Source organism: Myxocyprinus asiaticus, chromosome 8, assembly GCF_019703515.2.
Source record: "Myxocyprinus asiaticus isolate MX2 ecotype Aquarium Trade chromosome 8, UBuf_Myxa_2, whole genome shotgun sequence".
In the NCBI taxonomy this organism is placed as follows: domain Eukaryota; kingdom Metazoa; phylum Chordata; class Actinopteri; order Cypriniformes; family Catostomidae; genus Myxocyprinus; species Myxocyprinus asiaticus.
Window position 1 is genome coordinate 38,226,977 of NC_059351.1, and position 19,288 is coordinate 38,246,264.

The window sequence follows — 19,288 nt, forward strand, 5'->3', positions numbered from 1 at the left end:
CAAATGTTTTTATTTATTTATTTTTATTTCCAACTGGACTCCACATGGTTAATTTTTTTTTTTAATTAATTAATTTTCTTTATTTATCACACATTATACATTTTGCACATATACGGTGAAATTCTTCTTTTTCACATATCCCAGCTAGGCTGGGGTCAGAGTGCAGGGTCAGCCATGATACGGCGCCCCTGGAGCAGATAGGGTCAAGGGCCTTGCTCAAGGGCCCAACAGTGGCATCTTAGCGGTGCTGGGGCTTGAACCCCCGACCTTCTGATCAGTAACCCAGAGCCTTAACCGCTGAGCTACCACTGCCCTAATTAAACATGCAAAATGATGAGGTCATGTGACAACAGTGTAGCCTACTATTTTGTTAAACGTTTATTTTGTAACATTGCAGAATGATTTACTTACTATTTAAAAAAAGGTTGGCAGTATGCAGTGTATACTGTTCTGTATTCAGTAAACAGTAAGCTAGTGTTCCATTCTGAACATATTCTGAACTCTCTCATTATGCTTTGTAGCTTTCTTTGTTCGATTGCTTTCTTGGCGGTCTTGCTCCTTTGGTTTGTGCTGTTATCCACTGCAACATTTCTCTCCACTTTGTCCGTTGTTATTCCCTCCCATTGTTTTGCTTTCTGTCTCTTCCAACTTTCATTCCTGCTGTTTGTTTTTTCTGCTTTTCTCTTTGTCTCTGTGGTCTCGTCATATCCTCGAGATGACTTTGGCTTTCTTCCACTCATATCGACAAAGCACTATGCAGATATCTGTAGATATCAACAAGAGAGCTTAAATCGCTGTGAGGAAGACCACGTTAGGCCACACACAGTCAATAGGCTCACTGACACACCCACAGAAATTCTGTTTCAGCTTAAATCCACAGGGATGCTTGTAAACCCAATCTTGGATCAGCATCTTTCCAGATAAACACACATTCCTTTCATTTACCCTGGAAAACACACATTTTACGTGTCTGCTCAGCAGCATTGGTTTAAAAGGTGCCATGTTCCAAGTTAGACGTGGAGCTTACTTTACATCTGTGTACTTGATACAAACTGGCTGTTTACACATAAAATAAACAAAACGTCCAGCTCCTCGGCAGGCACAACAGTGAAGTTTAGATGAAAGTAATGAAAAACATCAGCACTAGTAAATGGATGAAAACGCGCTGGCACAGTGTGGAAAATCAACTTTGCAACATGTGTCACTGATAAACTTCATTGATTTGTTTGAGGCAGGAGATGCTGGTTAAAGAAATAAAAAAAAAATTCAGTAAATTGCATTAGCCATTGGAGAAAATTGCACAATTCAGCCCTCACACTCTTCTGGATAATTCACTTGCACTCAGATAAGTTCTTATTCAAAGTAATTTAGTGACTGTTTTACATATATTTCATTAGAGGTACAATTCAGAATTTGTTTAACAGGCAGGCTGTTACGTATAGTGAATTCCTCCAATGGCACCTTTTAAATATGCTTCAGTAACATAGTTCCCTATCTGTCACTCACTCGACGTTGTGTCGATGTAGTGACACTAGGGGTCACTCTTGGGAGCCCGAGACACCTCTGGTCTTTGATAAAAGGCCAATGAAAATTGGCGAGTGGTATTTGCATGCCAGTCCCCCGGACATACGAGTATAAAAGGAGCTGGTATGCAACCACTCATTCAGATTTTCTCTTTGGAGCCGAACGGTCATGCTCATTGGGCTGAATTCTACTGTTCATTCACCTCTGCTGGATCTGACGGCGCATTTCAGCGCTTCTCCCTCCTCTGCACTGGTGCACTGCAGAGAACGCCCCTGGGCGCTTCGGCAGAAAACAAGAGAGCATATTTTCTGAAAGAGCCTTATTCCTCTAAAAGAGTATATATTTCTCTAAAAGAGCGGCACACACGGAACGTCTTTTTAAAGACGCGTCTTTTTAAAGATGCCTTTCCGATTGTGTGTTATCCTGGTTGCGGTCGTTATCTCTCAACTTCGGATGGTCATGATCGCTGTCTTTTGTGTCTGGGCGCGACCCACACGGAGGCAGCGTTTGTGGATGGTTCATGTTCTCATTGCGAGAACATGACCATGGCAACATTGCGGTCGCGGCTTGCTTTCGTAAGAAAGTATCCGCCGGGTATTCCCCCGCGGACCTCCCATTCCCCAGCACGCTCGTCTGCCACAATGAGGCTTCTGGATGAGTTCTCCGGCTCGTCTCATGTCAAGTCTGGCTTCTTGTTCGGAGCCCACGAAGATGATGAGCTCTCGAACGCAGCATCAGAGAGCCTGCTTGTCCAATCGGACATGCTTTCCCAGGCGGCTGCGAGTGTCGGGTTAGAGTGGAACCCTCTGCTCTCCCCTGAACCCTCGCGGCTTGATGATTGGTTCCTGGGCTCGTGGTGCCACTCAAAGCAGCCACGCCCCGCTCCAGTGCCATTCTTCCCGGAAGTGCACGAGGAGCTGACGAAATAGTGGGAGGCACCTTTTACTGCCCGGCCCTGATTCCGCAGTTCTCCCGCTCTCACTACCCTCGATGGTGGGGCGGCCAGGGGCTATACAGCGATTCCCCCAGTGGATAAGGCGCTCGCGGTGCACCTATGCCCGCAGAGCGCCGCCACCTGGCGCGGATGCCCTAAGCTCCCTTCCAAGCCCTGTAGGCTCACGTCGTCCCTGACGGCTAAAGCCTATAGGGCTGCTGGACAAGCCGCCTCTGCCCTGCACGCCATGGCTCTCCTGCAGGTCCACCAAGCCAAGGCATTGAAAGAACTGCACAAGGGTAGTTCCGCCCCAGATTTGATGCAGGAACTGCGCTCGGCGACCGACCTCGCTCACCGAGTGACTGTCACGGTGCGGGCTCTCGGGGGGACGATGGCCACACTGAGACGGGCGACCCCACTCACCTGGAGCTGGTAAGAAGACCACTCCATCCCCCGGTGGAGAGCCGGGTGGAAAATATTTTGTTGCCTTTTTGTTTGATTTCGCTGCATGCCCAAGTGGCTGTGGTACCCAACAGTTCAGCAAAAGAGCGGCTTCCTTCCTCCCTGGGTCACATACCTGGTGTTCACGGTCGTCATCACGACTACCGTCCACGGGTTTTTTCTTGCAGGATTGACGCTCCAGCGGTGGTCTTTCCGACCTTGAGCGCCCAGCTGTGGTGCACAGCTGCCCCCAATGTGGCAGTCTCCACGGGTTACGAGGACAGGCCTCTTCCTCCTCTGTCCCAGGCTGTTCCGGGGGTGGTCACAAGGAGCCAGGTAAGTGCTTCGATGTCCCTAGACTCAGCACGGCCACGATGTGGTGTGACACCTCGAGCTCCGCTCCCCTGTGAGGCCCCACCTGCCGGTACGTCCGACGACGTTTTCCCCTTGGTCCCCCTTGCGCGGAACTTGGACACGTGGCTTGCTCTTTCCAATCCGTCGCGATGGCTGATCCAGACCGTCTGACTCGCCCGCCCAGGTTCAGCGGTGTTCATTTCACCTTGGTCAAGAGCGAAAATGCTGCTACCTTGTGCGCGGAGATCGCCACCCTCCTACGGAAGGGCGCGATAGAACCTGTCCCTCCAGCCGAGATGAAGAAGGGGTTTTACAGCCCCTACTTCATCGTACCGGAAAAAGGCGGTGGGTTGCGGCCAATCTTGGACCTGTGAGTACTGAACCAGGCCTTACACAGACTCCCATTCAAGATGCTGACGCAAAAATGCATTCTGGCGAGCGTCCGGCATCAAGATTGGTTCGCGGTGGTAGACCTGAAGGATGTGTACTTCCACGTTTCGATCCTTCCTCGACACAGACCCTTCCTGCGGTTTGCATTCGAGGGTCAGGCGTATCAGCACAATTTCCTCCCTTTCAGCCTGTCCCTGTCTCCTCGCGTCTTCACAAAGGCCCTGTTAAGGGAGGTGGGCATTCGCATTCTCAACTATCTCAACGACTGGCTAATCCTGGCTCACTCTCGAGACATGTTGTGCGCACACAGGGACCTGATGCTCTCACACCTCAGCCGGCTAGGGCTTCGGGTCAACTAGGAAAAGAGCAAGCTCCTCCCGGTTCAGAGCATCTCTTTTCTCGGTTTGGAGTTGGACTCAGTCTCCTTGACGGCGAGCCTTACGAACGAGCGCGCCCAGTCGGTGCTGGCCTGTTTGAAGGCGTTCAAACAGAAAACAGCGGTTCCACTGAACCTTTTTCAGAGGCTCCTGGGGCATATGGCATCCTCGGCTGTGGCCACCCCGCTCGGGTTGATGCATATGAGGCCGCTTCAGCACTTGCTCCAGACTCGAGTCCTGAGATGGGCATGGCACCACGGGACACATCGCGTGGTCATCACGCCGGTCTGTCACCGTCTTTTCAGCCCTTGGACCGACCTCTCGTTTCTACGGGCAGGTGTTCCTCTAGAACTGGTCTCCAGGTGCGTCGTGGTCATGACAGACGCCTCCAAAACGGGCTGGGGCGCTGTTTACAACGGGCACGCAGCCGCCGGCCTCTGGACGGGTCCGCGACTGCATTGGCACATCAACTGCCTCGAGATGTTGGCAATTCTGCTCGCCCTGCGGAGGTTCTGTCCTTTGATCCAGGGCAAGCACGTGTTAGTTCTGACAGACAACATGGCAACGGTAGCATATGTCAACCACCAAGGCAGTCTGCGCTCTCGTTGTATGTCACAACTCGCCCGCCGTCTCCTCCTCTGGAGTCAGCAGCACTTCAAATCGCTGCGAGCCACTCACATTCCAGGCAACCTCAACACTACAGCGGACGCGCTGTCACGGCAGGTTACCCTCAGGGGAGAGTGGAGACTCCACCCTCAGGTGGTCCAGCTGATTTGGAGTCGATTCGGACGGGCACAGGTGGAGCTTTTCTCCTCCCAAGAATCCTCCCACTGCCCGCTCTGATACGCCCTCACCGAGGCTCCCCTCTGCATAGATGCGCTGGCACACAGCTGGCCCCCTGGCCTACGCAAATATGCGTTTCCCCCAGTTTTAGGGACCAGGCGGTGAACCTGCAAGCGCTGCCCCAGGAGGAGGCAGACCCAGCCCTGTCGTTGCTGTGTCCAGTGCACGCTTTACGCATCTATTTGGATCGCACGCAGAGCTTTAGAATCTCTGAGCAGCTCTTTGTCTGCTTTGGTGCACAGCGGAAAGGAAGCGCTGATTTTCACTCCTGATTTTAGTCGCAGTCTGGAGCCCTTCTTAAGCCGTTTCCATACAGAAATGTGTGTACTGTATATCGCTAATTGTGTACCTTTTGCCTCCCAGATGTCCCTAATTTTTCTCCCCCTGAAGTCTTTGTAAAATGGGGAGAGTATTGAGACAATTCATTGAAATTAATTTTAATATTTTAATTTCACAAGTAAATGCAAACAGAAGAGGAGGAATTGCAATCAGAAGGGAACAGTTGCCCTTCTCCTGTTGTTGCGCCTATCACAGGTCGCCACCAGTTCCGACCTGTCATGTCCCTGTTCAAGCTGGCACCTGCACCAAGTAGTGGGGGAAACATTTGGTCTTAGTATAAGGACCATCCATCGATGTGTATATGCTGTGTGCACAGCTATTAAAGAAAAATGTATGCGGTGTAATATCAGGGTTTACATATATTCAGTAGGCTATTTTGAACAATCATCTAATCTAAAGCATTGCCATCACAACTGCATTATGTCCCACATTTTTGTCCATCAACTTTTAACGACCAACTGAACTTGATTGTCATCTAAAATTTATTTTTGTGTCATACTGCAATTGCAGTAAATGCGATCTGAGGTAAAGAGGGTTAGATTTAAAATATTTAAACATTTTAAAATGTTCAAAAGCTAGTTTTCTAAAAGTGAACTAACTCCGCATTGGACAAATAGTTCTGATAGTTTATAGTCTTGAAAAAAGTGTAGAACATTCAGAGAATGTCAGTCAGCCGACTTTTTCTTCTACAAAATGGGGTAAGGCTAATTTAAGTTTGTGTAAAGAAAAGGCATTTATATAGGCCTAACAATATTATTATTTTTTTTGTTTTTTTTTTGGTTTGGTAATGTTTTTTTTTTTTTTTGGTTAATTTATTTAATTCAATACACAGAATTTTGCCGGCATTTTTTCAAAAGTAAGCTAAACAATAATTTCATAGAATTGGGCTATGTTAGTTTTCCAAAAAAGAACACTGAAGCTTTTCTCCTAGTATTGTTTATTTATTTTTGTGCATGGTTACATTCGTAACCTCCGTTCCCTGATGGAGGGAACGAGACGTTGTGTCGATGTAGTGACACTAGGTGTCACTCTTGGGAGCCCCAAACACCTCTGCTTTTTTGAAAAAAGGCCAATGAGAATTGGCGAGTGGAATTTGTATGCCACTCCCCTGGACATAAGGGTATAAAAGGAGCTGGTATGCAACCACTCATTCAGGTTTTGTGCTGAGGAACCAAGACCAGGTCCCAGCCATTTCAGCGGGTAGTTCAGCGTTGTGGCAAGAGGGACACAACGTCTCGTTCCCTCCATTAGGGAACGGAGGTTATGAAAGTAACCATGACGTTCCCTATCTGTCATTCACTCGATGTTGTGTCGATGTAGTGACACTAGGGGTCCCTAAACAAAACGCCACAACTATCTGAACTGTGTTATGTGAACTGGTGGTGTGTGATGGGCAGACCGCTGTGTGCCTCGTAGCCAGCGCACCAGGCCGTCACGTAACCTCCCCCAATGCTCTTATGAGTGTCGAATGGTCCATCAGGAACAAGTCGACTGCCCAACTATAGGGACAGGCTAGCCCAGCCGAGGCCTCTTTCCCTCTCTTTTTCTCCTCAAAAAGAGTGGAATTTGTTAACTGACTGGGAGACATAAGTGTCTGGATCGGGGGGTGTCCCTTCCAAGGGGAAGACACCGTGGAGACCACACCCCGCCCAAAAAGAGGGGGGGGGGTATTTTGAGTGGAATACGTCACATGGTCTTACCGAGTCTTGTCGGAAGTATGACATGTGGAGAGGTCCCATGGTAGGTCCTACCCGAAAGGGGAGGAGTTTCTACAGAGCATGGCGACCGGGGGCAGTGGGGCCTCTGCCCAAGGAAGACGCAGTTTGCCGACAGGAAAACGATTTTGCGGAAGATATCACATGGGGTCGCCTTCGAGGAACCAGCACATGTGGAGCACCTACCTCAGTACAGGGGCTCATTAGCACACGTCCTGGGCCGGTCAGCGAGTTTCTCCGCAAACTCAACTGCCAGAGGGCTAAGGAGGAAAACCATCCAGGGATCACAGTCAGGCTCACCACCTGATCCCTAAAAGGGGTTGTGTGAAACTTGGGCACATAGCCCAGTCGGGGTCTCAAGACCACATGAGAGTACTCCGGACCGAACTCCAGGCAGAACTCCTTGTACTGGTACGCCTGGCCTTTGAAAGCAAACCGCAGGAAGGGTCTGTGTCGAGGTAAGACCAAGACATGGCAGTACGCGTCCTTTATGTCTACCGCCGCGAACCAATCTTGATGCCGGACGCTTGTTAGAGTGCGTTTTTGTGTCAGCATCTTGAACGGGAGTCTGTGCAAAGCCCGGTTCAGTACTCGCAGATCCAGGATTGGTCGCAACCCACCGCCTTTCTTCGGTACGATGAAGTAAGGGCTGTAGAACCCTTTCTTCATCTCGGCTGGAGGAACAGGCTCTATCGCGCCCTTGCGCAGAAGGGTAGCAATCTCCTCACGCAAGGTAGCAGCGTTCTCGCCCTTCACCGAGGTGAAGCTATTGCCGCTGAACCTAGGCGGGAACCTGGCAAACTGAGTCATGTAGCCGAGTCATACGGTCCGGGTCAGCCATCGCGACGGGTTGGAAAGCGCGAACCATGCACCCAAACACCGGGTGAGGGGGACCAAGGGAATGATCATGTCAGACGTACCGGCGGGTGTGGCCTTGGGGCGGGGCAGAGCTTGAGGTGCCACGTCGAGGGGACTAGAGCCCCGTAGCCGTGCTGAGTCCTGGGTCATCGAAACACTTACCTGGCTCCTGCCGCCCACCATAAGATTGGCTGAGGAGGGGGGAGGAGGAATCTCGTTCCCGTAGTCCACTGGAACCAATCCCGTGTGGGCGTGTTTGTGCCACAGCTGGGTGCACAGGGGCGGGGAGTACACCGCTGGAGCGCCATACCTGCCAAAATGGGACAGTGGACGGTGGTCGTAACGACGGCCGTGCGCACCGGATATGTGACCCAGGAGACAAGGGAACAATTCTTTTGTCAGGCTTTTGGGTGTCGCAGCCTCCTGGGCATGCGGCGACAAAAGATTCTCCTCCTGACCCTCCACCGGGGGATGGAGTGGTCTGTCGACCAGCCCCAGAGAAGTGGGTCTCCTCGCCCCTGGGTCTCCCGTCTCGTGGGTGCTTGAAGCCTTCCTCGGGTTCTTAGCGGCCGGACGCGAGACGAGTGTCGTCTGCTTCCATGGTCATGTTCTCGCAATTCGGACATGACTCATCCTCAAACGATGTCTCCACGTGGGCAGTGCCCAGACACATAAGACAGCGATCGTGGCCGTCAGAAGCGGAGAGATAATGACCGCAACCAGGAATAACACAAACGGAAAAGCATCTTTAAAAAGATGTTCCGTGTGTGCCGCTCTTTTTGTGAATGAAAGTATACTCTTTTAGAATATACTCTCTTATTTTTGCTCTGCCGAAGCGCCCAGGGGTGTTATCTGCACTCCACGGGTGCAGAGGGGGAGAAGCCACTGAAATGCACCCATCCAGCAGTTTTGAGGTTTGTCTTTGGAGGGAATTGAATTCAGTGCACTGAATACAACCACTCGGCTCCGAAGAGAAAATCTGAATGAGTGGTTGCATACCAGCTCCATTTATACCCGTATGTCCGGGGGAGTGGCATGCAAATTCCACTCACCAATTCTCATTGGCCTTTTTTCAAAAAAGCAGAGGTGTTTGGGGCTCCCAAGAGTAGCCCCTAGTGTCACTACATCAACACAACATCAAGTGAGTGACAGATAGGTAAGATATGTTTTTTTGTATTGTGGGCTAATTACATGACTGCCGTCTATTATTTTGAATGGTGTGGAAAAGCAACTTTAATAAATAAACGGATGGCTACCGCGATTAAATTAATCGCAAAGAGTGACCATTCATTTGTTCTCCGTGCACTTGTCAATGACAGGTGCATGATATGAGTTATTTGTGTTGGCACTCCTGGAATTGTCATGACGCAGATGTGTTTGCAGCATCGAATCTGTGCAGGTATGCCGTTAAGACCAATCCATAACGAGTAATGCTTCACGTACAATAAATTGTCTTTTAAGGATGTATACCTTGTCGTCATGATTAACACAAGCTTACGATTGGGGTAAATTCTGTCATGTGACACTATATTTTTGCATTAATGACAATTTTCTAAAAAAAAAAAAGTGTTTCCAAACCAGTTTTTTGCAACATTTGAAGTATCGACGTAGAGTTTATGAGTTAAACAGAAAAATATTATGTTGACACTTGTGAAATTTTTGCGATAATTTGCGTTTCCATCAGCTATATCGGTAAACCTTTTGATACGCTACATCTTTTATTGCAAAAAAAAAAAAACCTTGGATGGTTAATGAAAGCTGGTTCCGTGTGTTTACAAGCATGATGCTGATTCTCGGGACTCAGGTGGCATTGTTTTCAGCAATTACAGACAGTACCTTAAGGCATTATTGACATTGCGGTGCAGTGCAGATCATTTCTAAGCATATGCTTAGTCCTTCTTGTAATTTGCGCGCAGTTTGTATAAGCGATCATGACTTCAGTTCACGTACAGTCAGTTACCTCCCCTTACTGTCCTTAGTCTCATCGCTATTGAATTGTGCAGAAAAGAAAAGCCTCTTGAGACACCTGCCAGTACTTAACTGAATACAATAACCAAGCAAGATCTCCACCACAAGGAGGTTTTCTGCATTCTGAGTTTGAGTATATTTCAAACGTGATAACAGATCAGGCTTGTGGAATACCCTGATTTCATTTTTGCACATCATGCTAACAGATAGCTGCACAATTGAATAAATAATCAAGATTACGAATACAGCTGCTACATATAACTAACTAATCATGAAAGGGCCAATTGCATTATTCCATTTAGGTCTACTCCATGTGCATTAAAATGTTCTATTTACTACAGAATTTTTGTAGCATTGAGCATTGTAGCCAATCACAGACATGTCCTTTGTCTGCATGAATGCAGTTATGAATCAGATTAGTTATTTGCCTATTAGTAATGACAAACAGTCATTCAAGAAACATCACCTGACACTCAAAAAGAAGCTTTAGGACCAATGCACAATAACCATTGTCACTCCCCTCAATTGCAATGTAGACAGTGAGAGTGGCAAGACAAAACCGTGTAAACTTGAAGTGACAGCTTTGTTGATTATTATGGGATGGAATCATCATACAGTAGTGTTATCCTGTTGCTCGCTTATATAATGTATTCCATATTTGAAGAGCTGTTTTACTGGTTTATACAAACAGCAGTTTAATAGTTCAGGATTGCAGTTCAGAGCTTGTTTTTGGATGCATAGTCTACATAAAGAGTATGGAAGGCAGTCGTCCCACACAAAACATGTAATTTATTATCAATTCTATACAAATTATATTGTGAAATTATCAGTGATCACAATATGAAGGCAATTATACAACAGTTTGATTTAATCATAATCGTGTCACCCTACAAACAGCTCTATTTTCGGTCAAGCCTGTTCTCCATATGGAGAGAATTAGTTATGCTAATGCAAGGTGCTCATCAGCTGCAAGAGTCCCTCAGGTGACTCTCAAAGCACTTTTGACTCATAGGTCAGCTCCCATGCCACACCTCAGAGATAGACAGCTAAAGATAGCAGTCACGACTATATTTTGTGAGAGAAAAAGACAGGGACGAAGAGAAAGCTGTTGATTGCTCTTGATTAAAGCTAATTGACTGTAGATATATGCTTGTTATCAGTTGGACATATAATTAAAGGACCTTATTCATGAAACACGAGCAGAATGGATTTTTGTGTAAATCATTGTAAAGCCATTCTGACATTAATTCTCGGATTCATGAAACTTTCCATATTTTCAAAATGTTGGTACAAACAATATTTACAAAGACATCCGAACGTTTTGTGTTCTTTCAGGCAAACTGTCATGAATACATGTTGATAGAAGTTAAATTAAATAAGTAAAAAAAAAAAAAAAAATCTAATAATTAAATGAGTACAATTAACCTTAAAAAAAAAAACATAAAATAGGATAAAAACAGTTTATTGTTTTGTTTTTAAACCATATACTTAATTAAAACATTTATTTGATGCTTGCATTTATTTCTTCAAAGTATCTTTATTCCTAACTCTGCTTCATTGATGCTATATAGTTTTTTCCTGCAGAAGTGTTTGGAATGGGGTAAAAATTTGTGGAAAGACACAGTTTGTGTTAAAACTTGTTGGACAGTGACTTGTTGGACAGTTTCTTCATTTGATATGAGCTCTATAATTTAGGTTTTATAATCCAGTGTTGTCATCGATAAATCGCATTCAGTTGATAACATGGTTAATGCTAATGCTGTTAAACCTATAAATAAACACATCACGGGCAGGTGCTGACACAATACAATGGAAAAAAATATAGAAAAAGGCCTGCACACAGTCATATGGCTTGCAAATCTTTATTATAAGCTTACAATGTTTTGTTCAAAGACCTTCCTCAGGCATTGTATTAATTTCTCTGGAGATACATCCAGTTGCAATGGAAGTAGTGAAGTAGGGAAGAAGTGAAGAAATTATGCTGTTGATGCTTTTAACTGAAAAAGATGTGGTGGTGGTAGTGGACATCTGCCTGCCAGTGTGAACTGAGCATGTTTTTACACTAAAGCTTCATGTTAAACCATTTTTAACTGATCTCTTGAACTATTCGATTCACAAAAGCACCTCCGATGCCAGAAAATTTGATGACAGTAAGTTCCTCACTTTCTTTGTGACTATACCAATGTGTTTGCTAAATCAAAATTTTATGATTTGAATGCACTTCATTTTAAAACACTTCCATTACTGGACTATCCCTAGACACATTTACTAGCGCATCTGATGTCTTCCTTTTAGGGCATTTTCATGGGCGTGCATTATTATAATTTTGAATGAACGTGCACGTGCGCCCCATTTACGAATGTGTGTTATTCACTAATATACATTTAACTAAGAAATCAAGGATGTACGAAGCGTTTGTGAATGCGGAGAAAAGTTTTCATGAAGGACCTATTTATGCGCAAATTATTCCTAATTTATTCATATATTTAATAGATCTGGGAAATTTAACGCGTTAATTTCTGTGATTAATATTTTTTATTTAACGCGTTAAAAGTAATTAATGCAATTCATTCTGAATCCGTTTATTTATTTATTTTACTTCCTGAAACTTCACACAATTGGAGAACATTCTCTGGCTAATATTGACATATATATATATACATTTTCAGGAGGTACACACTCGACTCAACTGCACATCCTAACACAGAAAGGAAAGTGATTGTGTGGAGCAGTGCATGCTTACTCATTCCGCACCATGCATGTCCCAGGCAATAAACACAGGATCTGATTTACTGTACAGAGAATGAAGACTTCACCCGCAAATGGTGAACCAAACTGCTGTATCTATTCGCATACCTGTAAAAGTGCAACTACTGTCGTCTGAATCAGTTTCAAAAGCAAAACCGCCCAAATGAGACCCAGTGTGTGCGCAACAGAAACCAGAAGGACCTGGACATTCAGCGAGCTGCAGCCAGTTGTACTTGCAGAGACTGAACGGCAGCCAGAGAAAATAATAGTTTCGAGATTTTAAGCTTCAGCAAATTAAACTTCAATTTAATATGTGTTAATATGCATTCAATATGTTTTATGTCTGAATGTATTGTGTCTAGTAATGCATTGGCAATGTACACTTAAGTTTCTTTTGCCAATAAAGTTTGATATGAATTGAATCTGCCCATTTGATCCTGTCATTAAAAAAAAGTCCACTGGAAAACACCAGAAGATTTTGCCCAAATTGTAATTGCAACATTTCCACTGATTTTATAGCATGTACACATGTACTTTATACCTGTAAAATGTTTCTAATTAACTCTATAAAAAAACTTTAACATTTTAACATGTACATATTTAAATAAATCATATAAATGATGCCTAACCAATTTCTTGCAAGTTCTTTGAAAGTAAATATATGTAATTATGATGATTTTTTTAATGTTTGTTGTAATGTATCATGTACCATTATTTAATCTTGATTAATCACAGAAAACTATGCAATTAATTAGTTAAAAAAAAAAAAAATATATATATATATATATATATATATATATATATATATATATATATATATATATATATATATATATATTGATTTACAGCCCATATATTTATGGAAGTTTCATGAACGAGGCCAATTGTCACATATTGTAAATCTCCTCTGTAAACTTCCTCAAGCAAAGGGCAGTAGAGCTGTGCAAGTGCCCAAGGATTTTCCTGATTCTTCTTCTTTTTTTCTTTTGTAAGCAGTTTTGAAGAGAAGTGATTTATTGATTCAAAATATACCAAGCTTCAAATTGTCATTAGAACAAAGTATCATCCATCAATATTGCATCAATAGATATGTTTTAATCAAAACAACATAGGAAAGATTGATGACTAATAGGGCATCGTGTTCAGAGTGCAATCACACATTGTCCTGCCAAAGCGGGCCAGTTGTCAAGAGATTTTAGACCCTTTGTTATTTTGTCTGTGACCTTCTCCCCCAATTCAGGAACAGGAAAGAGTTCATGTCACAGGGTCAATCCATATAGCCAAAATAAACAGCAACTGCGAGATGCCTCTCAGTACAGGCTTATCTCCTCAAGTGCTAAGGATCTCTCAATACCGACACTTTGTCATTTGTCCACTTTGTCACTTTTGTAACTTGCACAAGTTCACAGTAGCTGCATGAGAATACATCGCAGACAGCTTGGATGGAACAGGGGCCTTGATCATAGCAATATCTACTATTTGCTTTTTCCTTCACAAAGAGGTCATAATGTTTTTTTCCTCTTTTGCCTTCATATTGTGAAGTGGAGCACAAATAGGAATTTTAAAATCATTCCAGCCTCTATCTATAGCCCATTATACGAGAGACCAAGTTTATCACTGTAGAGATATTTATTGTACTGCAGATATGGATTTTTCAAAAGCTTGAAGCCATGTAAATGGGCTTTTGTTTATGAATGAAGCATTAATGTAGAAGGAAAAGAAAGAGAAATATTTATTTTCAGGGTGACAGGTCCTTGTCAGAAGAAATCTGTTTTTCCAACCCCCACATTATTTAGTTCACCAAAAGAACTCCTCTAAACATTTCACATTTCACATTATCAAATAAGACTTTCAATTCACCACATGATTCTTTTCCTTTAAGTGGACTATCCTTGATAACGCTGGCGTATATAAGCATTGTTAAGTTATTTTCCAGTTCTGATATGCGTTCACTCTTCCTAAATCTTCTGTGAAGACATTTGTCAGAGGATGACAAACATGAAAGGAGATACATGGATTAGCATAGCAATTTTCAGCCTGATGTCATGCATCCTGTAATCAATTAGCAATGGTTATCCCATCTCTCATGCTCGCAAATCCTTGTTCGCTCTCTTCTCTGTCAAAGGAACATTATCCAGTCTTACTTAAACACCAGATGCCCCAGTCAGTCCACAGATACTACAGCTGGAGATTTTATCACTGTTTTGCTCTGCATGTTTTCTATTACCCCTTGTTTAAGTGAGAGGTGAAGCTACTAAGGTAACGTTTTACTGAGCGCCTAATCTCAGCATTTTATTCCAAACTATTTTCAAGCACGCATCACATACTCTTATTGTTATGATCTTATCAAGTCCCATAAAACCCAATGTTATATGGGTATAAACGCTATATGAAAAATGATATGATACCATTAAAAAAGATAATTGTCTTTGTATTTTTTTCTGTCTCTTTGCTGTATTTGTCTTCAAAGTTTAGGCAAAATTATGAATTCAAACCTGCTTGTAAATCATTTGAAATGACCCTGTATGGTTTGTTTAAAGGTAGGCCGCAGTGTTATTCAAGAGGGATGAACATATGTTCAAGTCATGTTATAGAGTTACATGTCAGCAAGTCACTTGTTGTAAAAAGCTGAGGTAAATGTCCAAACTCCTGCTGTGAGGTCAGAGGGGTGAGTTGGATAGAGCTTAGGTCATAGTGATGTTATGCAGGAAAACCACAAGGTCATGAGTAGAGTCAAAGTGAATTATGCTCGGAATCCCATGCATCGGTTTTCATTACACGTAAAAAATAAGTAAATAAAAAAAGTTGTCCATGAAAATGAAGCTCCATATTGTCCCCAGAACTGTAACCACTATAAACACAGATGGATACAATATTCCGATAAGTGGTTGATTTTTCAAAAGCATATTGTTACATTTTTAGATTCAGTCCCCCTAGTTTTGAACAATTAGTTACATCCTTGGTTGTCCCTTGGCAATAGATTATGTTTATCTCTCAGGGCGCCAGACTGCGACTAAAATGATTTATTTTATTTAATAAATCAAAAATTATTTATTGCGACTATAATTTAAAACCTAGTCGCCATTGGCGACAGTCGGGTTGTGTGCGTTCACATGCGGTTTCTTCAGATATCATCTTGTAAGTTATTGAATACATCTAGAGCGTGCACCAGTGTGTCTTGAGCCGCTTTTCACCCGTTCTGTTGTGATGATGAGCTCGCTGCACCACACACAACAACAAAGCCAGCATTTCACCTGAAAAGAACTGAGGGTTTGAACTCAGGAGGTTAGCAGTTTGAATAAGATTCACTTTCTCAGCGAATCAGTGAGCCTTCAGTTTCAAAATAAGAGTCCAATGTGTATTTCGGGCTTCTTTACAATTAAAAGTCCCACACTGTGTACCACTTTTTTTTCTCCTGGTAATTATTGATTGGGATTGGAGTAGCACAGTAAACTGCATCTGGGATTTCATTCAATTTGCACTTTTGTAGTCTCTGTGTCTGGGCCATCTGGTAACAGTAAAAGACTAAGGCAATATTGTAAAACAATTTATATACTGTGTGTGTGTGTGTGTGTGTGTGTGTATATATATATATATATATATATATATATATATATATATATATATATATATATACACACACACACACACACACACACACACACACACACACACACACACACACATATACCACCCCTGGAGTCGCAAGTTCGAATCCAGGGCATGCTGAGTGACTCCAGCCAGGTCTCCTAAGCAACCAAATTGGCCCGGTTACTAGGGAGGGTAGAGTCACATGGGGTAACCTCCTAGTGGTCACTTAAATGTGGTTCTTGTTCTCGGTGGGGCACCGCGGTAACACGCTCAACAAGCCACGTGATAAGATGCGTGGATTGATGGTCTCAGACGCGGAGGCAACTGAGATTTGTCCTCCGCCACCCAGATTGAGGCGAGTCACTATGCCACCACGAGGACTTAGAGTGCATTGGGAATTGGGGATTCCAAATTGGGGAGAAAAGGGGAGAAAAAAAAGACAACAAACTACTATATACATATTATACTTTATGTAATTCTCTGTAATGTAGATTGTGAAGAGCAGTATTAAATAAAAAAATATTTTTTCTCTTATATTTGTATAAATTATGAAAGGGGTGCGAACATTTGACTATTTATTAAACCTCAGAATAATGGGTTATCAACTGTCTTCCTTTTCTTCTGCTTTCTATCTTGTTTCTGAACAGCAATCTAAATCAAGCAATTCTGTGATTTGGTGACTAAAAACAGCCATTTGGCTCTTTAATGTTTCAGTTTAGGAGCCAATGGCTCCTTAGTCATTTTTTTTAGTCTGGAGCCCTGTCTCTGAAGATTCAACTCTCTCTCTCTCTCTCTCTCTCTCTCTCTCTCTCTATGAAGACACTATTCAATGTAAAGGAAATACAGTAATGAATATATTCACACACTTAGCTTAGAGTGGATGTACTGTATAGAGCCCACCAGTAACACTTTACAGTCATTCAGAGTGGTTGAGCTGTTCTATGGCTCTGTTCACCATAATAAATATTCCGCCTTATCAAAGCATGTAAGTGCTTGCATTAATAGAAAAAATGAAGCGGTCCACTGCATATAAACCGTCAGTAAGTTTTATGAGTCTTTTCATACGCGTGGGTTCACGTGCGACCGTCTATCTTTCATTCAGTGTGCATTCAGCAATGACTGACTGCCTTCTGGGAAGCTCTGCAGGTTTGCTGCCAAACTCATAATTAAAAATAGCTTGACTGACTCTTCACCAGAAAGCACTGACGACCTTTATTCTAATTGTTTGTCTTTCTCATGTAGAAAATTAGTAAAGCAAGCAGTTCTTGAAAACGGGCATGACAACTTAATAGAGATGGATGTGTTCCCTCCCGTGTGCCACGAGGGCGGCTATGGGGACGGGTACGTGCTCCTGAGTCTTCTCATAGTGCCAGCTGCCGATGCCAAGCCCAACACTGAGCCAACCAAAGTGCTAAATCTCCAGACCCCGCCTCCCCTCAAACAGAAGGCTTGCACTGAGCCAACCAAATGGCCAAAGTCCCTCCATAAGCCCAATATTGAGCCATCCAAACTTGCACTGGCCCAGCCTCCTATCGTATATCTCATCCTATGTTCGGTTTGCCAATGACTGTAAATTATCAAGAGGCAATTGATTGGCAGTCACTTTTGACACTGATACTTGCTTAGGAATAATTGCTCTAAATTAAGTTGCAATAGAAATCCACTAATATGCTAATGGATTCACCACTTGCATAAATCAAGTTACACAGTCTTTAATATTTTAATTTGACTAATACTAGATTAAATCCTGACTGCCTCGCTGCTGAGGCCCAGAGAATCTGAAGGCACAGCATCTTAGCTAAGATTGGGTTTATTGATAAAATTGGAGTTTCAGTGAGTTGGCACCAACTGTTTACTGCTCTAAAACTTAGGCATTCTCTCTCTCTCTCTCTCTCTCTCTCTCTCTCTCTCTCTCTCACTTTCTGTTTCTGCATTAGATTGCAGGGAGATTGTCGAATTGTCTCGCTAATTGGATTTAGTGCTCAGTGTTATTTGATATCGCAGCTCGAATCATCTGTTTGTCCCATTGTTCGGTGTCTTCATGGGTCATTCTGTCAACATAAATAATGCAATTGAATAGACAATCGTGCAGTTTTAGAGAATCGCTTAGCTCTGCAAGCTTGTGAGTTGTGTTGTTTAATGAAGGGAGGGGATTTTGTGTTGTGGGAGACTTCTAGGCCTTTAGTAAATGTTTGAAGTCTTAGTTTACACCTTGGATAGTATGATTTGTTAATGCTACACATAAGAAAGTACTTTTGTGGAGGAAAAATTATGTGATTTTAATTAGAAAAAGTTTTCTCTCCATCTGTTAAAGGAACAGTTCAAAAATGAAAAATATGTAATTTTTATGTAAATTTTCTCACTTTTATGTCAATCCAAACCCATACGACTTTCTGTCTTATGTGGAGCACAAAAGGTGATTATTCTGGTCTGTCTTTTCAATGCAATGCCAGTGGATAGTGCCTCTCTTTAAAGCTTAAAGGACCTAAAGGATCATAAAAAGAGTTCATGTCTTTTGAATAAAAAAAAAATAATAATAAAAAATATATATATATATATATATATATATATATATATATATATATATATATATATATATATATATATATATATACATAGTGAGAATTAACCCAAAATGTACATAATTTTTGAATGAAAATCTTGACATGCATTGCATGTTCATGAGCGCCATGAGAGGAGCTCTTTCACAGTGGTTTGTGTGTTCATGCCAGAACTTGCAGCGTTTTCAACTGACACTGTATTGAAAATACAGACCAGATTAATCATTACAAAAAAAATAAGACAAGAATAACATGAGGGTGAGTAAATAATGACAGAATTTTAATTTGTGGGTGAACAATCCCTTCAAGTACAATTAACTGACTCCAGATGTATAGTTGATAGCTCCACATACTGACACAAAACATTTCCTGTTTCTCCTCTTTCATGCAGGCAAAGAAACACAGCAGGCTAAAGAAAAGTCAAACACCAGGGCTTTGATTGAGATGTGTTCTGTAAAGGTTGAAAGTGTGTGAAGAGGGCTAGACTTTCACTGCGGTGTGCAGGCAAACAGAAAGGTTTAGCTTAATAAATGTGATGGTAATATCTGCCCACCATAATTACCACATGCCAAAGGCTTCTGTTAGCCAATCATACCTGAAGTGCCAGTCAGCGGGGAAGGGTGACACTAACTTAGCAGGAGCCGT

The 19,288-nt window shown here is 43.0% G+C and overlaps 1 protein-coding gene across 1 annotated transcript in view; it reads left to right on the plus strand.

The window, feature by feature from the left end:
- The window catches only part of LOC127445439 (teneurin-3-like), a 362,775-nt gene that overhangs the window by 212,774 nt on the left and 130,713 nt on the right, over positions 1–19,288 (plus strand). The window lies entirely within an intron of this gene.